Raw genomic sequence first — 6,390 nt, forward strand, 5'->3', positions numbered from 1 at the left:
TTGTGTCAACGCACATCTGAACAGGCCAGGCCAGCAAACTGCTAAAACATCTGCTTTTACAGAGGGGGTCATAGTTGCTGATTATGAATAAATCAAGTCCAGCAGTTGCTGCTATAAAACCTTTAAAATCCTATAATGGCTGCACTTAGTCTTCCACACATGGCCTCTGTATTTTTGCTTATTTTTTTTCTCATTTTAAACCTTAGTGAGGGGAGGATGATTATTCATTATGTTCTTGTGTGTAAGAATTCAAATAGGGTGTCATTTTTTTCTCACATCTCTTTCCCATAAGTGTCTATGCGTGCTTAGGCATGTATATTCTTTTATGTACAGACAATGTGAGAGAGGGGAAGAGGTGTAGTAATCCATTAAACCGTCTCTCCATCTATGGATTAGGGAAGGCCATCAGGAGATAGCTCCTTCGCTCTGAGAGGACTGAGGTGCAGGTCAAGCATTCAGTAATAAGCTCCACTGTCCTATAGCGACATGTTACCAAGGTTACCAGGCTGACCCTGTTATAGCAACACCTCTCCAAGTTCCTGCATCATGCTGCAGACTCTGACACTGGTGATACCTGTGCATATTCACAGATACTCCCAGTGACCTCTGCTCATTCTCTCTGCCAGTGAAACTCAATTTTTCTGCATTTTCTCATTTCATGCCTCTCTGAATTCTTCAGCTCTTCACCCCGTCTGTTCCTGTCACAGGGTGACAGTATGGTTTCATGAAACCTTTATGACATTCAGCAGAAAAAAAGCCTTCAACTAGGGAGCAACACTATAGCTGAGCTTAGGTGTCTCATATGTCTCATGGCATAGTTCCAGGTTCATCTCTCCCTCTTCTGGAGGGGGACTCTTACCTCAACTACTAACTTCACTGACTAGTGGCTGCGGTGTTAAGGCTCTAAAGAATGCTGATGCACCATTTGTCTGAGGCATGTTCTGGTATACATGATGGATGACATGCACTGATGCACAGGCTCTAAGTAATTGGGGAAGAGTGAATACACCCAATTCACTTAGAGTAGCGTTGCTATCCATTCCATAACCAGGCAATCAGAGCAATGGGAATGTGTAAAAAGTTGATGTTTGTGCTGGATATATCAAATGTGCTGAGCTGTTGTGCTGCATAACTTGAGTATTGTTGTTGTCGAGCTTAACTCTGCAGGTCTGCACCATCAGTTGTCGCGTGATATAGTGTAGTGTTACTGATAAAGTGTGATATAGATGATCTAATTGTTATTGGTGTCATAAATGCAGGCGAAATAGCACATTTTAAACTAAATCATCGCGTGGACAAGTTATTATGGGTATCTGGGGGACCAAGCCAGTTAAACACGAGGACATGAAGATTTTAAAGAAAGAGGGTTTATTACCAAAATAATTATTTCCAAGATGGGCCCTTAAGAGGTCAAAATGAAGAAACTAAATAACAGCCCCCACACTGAAACAAAACCAAACTGACCTAACCGGAACAAACGCACACACAAGGAACTGGCTGATCATACCAATGACAAACGGGTAAAACACTAAACAGTGACTGCGTTTACATGCAGTCACTGTTTAGCCCACGTAAACATTAATAACCCCTTTTGAATAAACCGAATTTGCTCATATTGGGGTTTTTAAAAACCCGAATATGACCCCTGGGTTACTCCTTTTAAAACCCGAATATTCGGTCATGTAAACGCCAAACGGAATATCCCCATCAAAAGGAACAGGAATTTGTTTTCTGCGCATGCTCTGTTCACAAGGAATCTTGGTCTTTTGAGTCCAGGACGTAGTTCTAAACATGGAAAACGCAAGACCACGCCACACTTTTGGAGTGAGAAGGAGACTAATCATTTTATAAATTTAAAAAGGATATGAACATTTTGGCATTTGTAGACGGTAGAAAGTACCGGGATAGTGAGATTTACAAGAAGGTGAGCGAAAAGTTGCGCGAAGCAGCATTTGTTTTGAATTTGGATACAGGAAGAAGAAGCGGAAATGGCGGTAATTGCGTCATGATGTTCTCCGCGCATCGCTGTTTTGATCGAGATATCCCAAATGATTAATTACCATGTAAACAGGGATAACCCTGTTTGCTCACGCATGTAAACGGAATATTCCAAATGTTTCAGTAACCAGAATATTAGCAATAACCAGAATTTTGACTGCATGTAAACGTAGTCATTAACAAATAATATAAACAAACAGTGAGGATGGCAGTTGCTCTAACTTAATCTTTAAATAAAAATGTAACTAATGAACAAATTACAGTGAATTTTCACACAAACAATCCCAATCACCTTAATTGCTGGCGGCTGCATCTTGGAGTCTCCAACATTTGACTGTGTCAAATCTTTCTTCAGAGGTTTTCTGAAAAGCAGCATGTGGGGCTCAGGTCTATGAATCATGTAGTGGACCCAACCTTCCCATAGCTGTATTCCCAGTATCCTCCACTCTTCCTCAGATGTCAGTCACCTTTTGGGACGCATTTAGCCAATTGCCATGGCAGAATTACATGTTTGTACACAACATGATCGTCTTCGTATTTTTCTAAATAATATATCCCTCTGAAAAACATATCCTCGCTTAGGTCTCCCTTTATTTGAACTGAAAAATAAAAAAAAAAAATGTCACGACAATAAACCTTACAGAACGCCGCAATTATTTAAAATGCTGCTCCTCCTGCAGATTCTTGATTGAGTTTTTCCTCCCGTGCAGACCTGCAAGATTGCAGCTAAATCTTTCAAAGTTGGCTCCCTGTTGTCTTCACCCTCAGTGTTGTCCGCCATTCCAGAAGCTCCAGTCACCATTTCCTCCTCATCAGCTCCTTGGTCCTCCACCTCTTTGTTCTCTGGTCAATTCTTCCTTCCTCCACGATGCATGATTTAAAAAAAATGGGGGGGGGGGGATCATAGGTCCTCAACTGGCAAATCCCACCACTGCCACCTTATGTGAGGGACCTGTTAGGAAACGGTTGTTGGGACCCGGATGTAGGAGAGAGCAGGAGGCAGGAGTTCCAAAAATGATGATTCATTTTAAACTAACAAAAAGCACTGCTTTGTAGGATACAAAAAAACTAGAATCAGAATCAGAATCAGAAAGGGGTTTATTGCCAAGTTTTCACACGAGGAATATGTTATGGGGATTGGTGCAACACAATACAAATATAAAAACAAATATATAAGAGATAGAATAAAATAGAATGAAATGTATAAACAATAAAAAGTATAAACAGTAAAATAATAAAATAAAATGTACAAAATGAGGTTTTAAAGTGCTTAGAGCTTCACACAATACAATACAATACAATACAAGGCTCAACACTACAACACCGGGCTCGGGAAAAACACAGAGGGAGGAAACAATACGGACCAGCAGGGAGCAAGGAAGGACAAGACCAGATATACACAAGGGATAACGAGACACAGGTGCAGACGATCAGGGCCGATGAGAAACAGGAAGGTCAAAACCAGAACTTAAACACAAAGACACGGGCTTCAAAATAAAACAGGAAGGGTCAAACCCTGACAGGACCAAGCCAGTTAAGCACGAGGGCACGAGGATTTTAAAGAAAATTTTATTTTATTTTTATTTTTTATTTTTTTTATTTTATTATCAAAGTAACTTTTTTCCTTAAAAGAGGTCAAAAAGAAGAAACTAAACCTGAATCCATGGCACCCAGGTTGGAAGGATCTACAGTCTACCTTACAGGTTAGAGTCTGCAGGGAAGGAGAAGATGATGTTCGCGAGGAGCAACCCAGCAGTTGGCAGTTGCTCTAACGTAATTCCTAAATACAAACTTAAACAAATGAACTTAAAATATAGTGAATTTTAACACAAACAACCCATGATTTACCCTCAAGATGTAGCTGCCTTTGGTACAGTCCCAATCGCCTTAATTGCTGGCAGCTGCATCCTGGAGTCTCCAACATCCCCTCAGCCATGGCTCACTGCACCAATAAACCATAAAGAAACAAAAGTTGAATATACAAAGTTAACCAAATGTGCACGCTACAAAATTGAATATAATATAAATAAAGGTGTTTACAAAATAAACCAGTGTCGGTGCCTGATGTTACCGCTATTTATAGCTGTGGGGCTTCAGGTCCGGCCATCACATGGTAGTAAAATCCAGTCGCATTTATGCTATTGTATTTATATAAGTACTATTTCTAATACTCTTTACAGAGGTATTTACACAGTTGTTTTTAAGGTCTGACGGTATCTCAAGAATGAGCAGTGGACAGGCTAAATGTAGTATCTCAGACACTGGAATGTACTATTAGTCACATTGCAGAATAGATGAGTACTCAACAATTATTTACCACCAGTTAAAGAACATAACACACTATTTGTATCCTCTAGAGCAAACATTAATTGCTTTTTACCATTATTTTCTTTCTTTTTTTCCAGGGTCAGCAATCTTATCTGCAATGAATACGGCTGAGACGGTGAAAATAGAAACTCTCAAGGAATAGAAACTGAGGGAAATAAAAAAAATGTGTGGCTTTTACAACCTGAATTCAGTTCTTTATTAAAAACAAACAAAAGCTCTGTTAGAGTGTATTTTTTAAAAGGGATGGTGCTTTTAAATTGGTAGAGGAACTGAAGATGAATACCTCAAAAAGCATAGGTTTCACTACTGCATGCAGGAACCACCACACAGAGCTCTGAGAGTCCTCTGTAGGATTTTAAAGTTGTACTCCGTGTGCTCTTTTTTTCATTATGTTAAGCGCCATTCCTGTCTACACAACTGCATTTCCTGTCTCTGGCTCCTTAACAAGGAAACAAATGCTGAGATGAGCACTTCCTGAATCAAGTGCTGCAAAATGTTCTGCATCCTGCATTACAGCAACAACAAGATGATAACTTATTGATCATTACATAGCACGTCTCATACTTTGAAGAGTGCTGGATAATCACTTATATTTGTCTGTTTTTATCTTTAGGTTCCTTTCAGGATGTTGAATGTGATAGTCCGTGAATGTCCTTGATGATTTTGTCATTGATTTTCTCCACCGTGCTGAACTGATGAGTCTGTGAGTAATTCTAGTTTGTATCTCGGGCGGCCGAGGATGATGAAGCATGACTACCAGAGCAGATGTGGTTCATCAACCAGAGCCAAAAAAACACGTGGCCACAAAGTAGCAAATGAGGAATGGGATCTTGAGTATGCATCATTGTTCCTGAACCCATCACAAAAAACATTTAAACAGTATATTTTGTGAGCTGCATATTATCTAAGAAATATTTTATGGATGAAAAAAGTTTGTCCATGTGTTCAAAGCTTGAGGCCGCACGGTTGACAAACATTGTTTTTCTACAGGTCATTGAACTGTTGTGCCTTTTTATTTTCTCCCTCGTGAGCCTGATCCCCTCAGGCCTGAAGAGAGCCACTGCTGAATGTTTTAATCCTTCTTTTGGAGTGTTGAATGTGAATGTCATTGAATGCCCTTCATGAATTTGTCATTGATTTTTCTTTTCCTTAAAGCACCTTTACTCAAGGCCATGTGCCAGCAGCTGCAGGAAGATGGTTCAAACAGGGGACAGTAAAATGAAAACAGCATTTTACTTTTTTCCCCCTCTTAAATACCATAAAAGAGAAGAATTGTAAAAGAAATAGATTGTCCTTGTTCTATCATATTTTTTGGGGGGATGTGTAAAGTTGTTCAGCTATTTAATCTGATAAGTATTAATATTTGATTGCATACTTCGCCAAAATAATAGCATTAGATAAATTATACTGTATGCTTTAATTGTTCTGTTTTTTCTTAAATGACACTGGAGGCACACAAGGAAAGCAGGGGCAAAGAAAAGAAAGATGGTGTGAGAGAGATGAGTGTATTTTTAGCTGCTTATCTGTCACATGTCTTTCCACCTTTGATGGTCGGTGTCCATCAAGATCTCTGGAGCGTGGCGGCCCCAGCCTGGAAGCTGCATTGGGGAGATTCGCACACACATGCAGACACACACCTTACCAGCTCCTCCTAGAGAGGGATATGCCACAAACAATTGACAGAAAGGAGGCAGGATTTGGGGGCGAGGGGGGGTGGGTATCTGCTCCAGACATCAAGTAAATCTTGCACTGGAGTACAAATTTACTGTCACAATATTAATAGGAGAACAAATATTAGACATGCAAGTTCTCATAAAAGATATGCCAAGAGAGCATCGCTGTTTTTCTCCTGACAGATAGCATCTGGTACGATGGCAAGACAAGTCCTCTTGTTCCAGCTTTGGAGGATTTGTCAGGCAAGTCGCCTCCTGGGGAGGGACTGGGACTGTGGACACCACAGGGACAAAGATTCCTCTCCCCTCTCCCTGTCAGCCTGCCTCATTATCGTCAGCCTGTCACACACACTCACAGTCACAGGGAAACAACACACACACAGGGTGTGTA

The 6,390-nt window shown here is 40.4% G+C and overlaps 1 pseudogene; it reads right to left on the minus strand.

Annotated features, from left to right (window-relative positions):
• Positions 1–683: 683 nt before the first annotated feature.
• On the minus strand, positions 684–2,568 carry LOC133456646 (cyclin-dependent kinases regulatory subunit 2-like; annotated as a pseudogene).
• Between the last annotated feature and the right edge of the window lie 3,822 nt (positions 2,569–6,390).

The sequence above is a fragment of the Cololabis saira genome, chromosome 2 (genome assembly GCF_033807715.1).
Source record: "Cololabis saira isolate AMF1-May2022 chromosome 2, fColSai1.1, whole genome shotgun sequence".
Classification (NCBI taxonomy): Eukaryota; Metazoa; Chordata; class Actinopteri; order Beloniformes; family Belonidae; genus Cololabis; species Cololabis saira.